Here is a 463-nt window from a genome sequence, read left to right as displayed (position 1 = left end):
AGTCGTTTTAAACAAAATGCATATTTTGAAGAAATACACTTTGCATCACAATCGGCTTGATGGGTCAAGTGGGAGAATGTTAGTTTTTTCCTATTAGTGTGGCCCATAAGCCTCTACGTTTTGTGCATGTGGGACTCCACTATCAGATAAGTCAATGAAGTGATATGGTTCATTACGATAACTAATTAGAATTATAGATGAAGAAAAACTCTTGATAATAAAAGAGACCTTGATGGACTTGGTGTCTTTTAATAATTATCTCTAAGGCCCTCTTCTCTCCTCTATAAAAGGTAGAATACTCACCCCTTATTATTCCTACGCTTTTTCCATCAATTAAAGTACATGGGTATTCTAGAAAAGTAGAGACGGAGAGAAGAAGGTGAGCCAAGAATTAAGGTGTTTCTAATTAAGGGGTTTGTTCTCTATAATCACAATAGCCAACAAAGGTACGCTATTTATTGTT

The sequence above is a fragment of the Rhododendron vialii genome, chromosome 10a, assembly GCF_030253575.1.
Source record: "Rhododendron vialii isolate Sample 1 chromosome 10a, ASM3025357v1".
Classification (NCBI taxonomy): domain Eukaryota; kingdom Viridiplantae; phylum Streptophyta; class Magnoliopsida; order Ericales; family Ericaceae; genus Rhododendron; species Rhododendron vialii.
Note: the sequence above shows the minus strand (reverse complement) of the source record.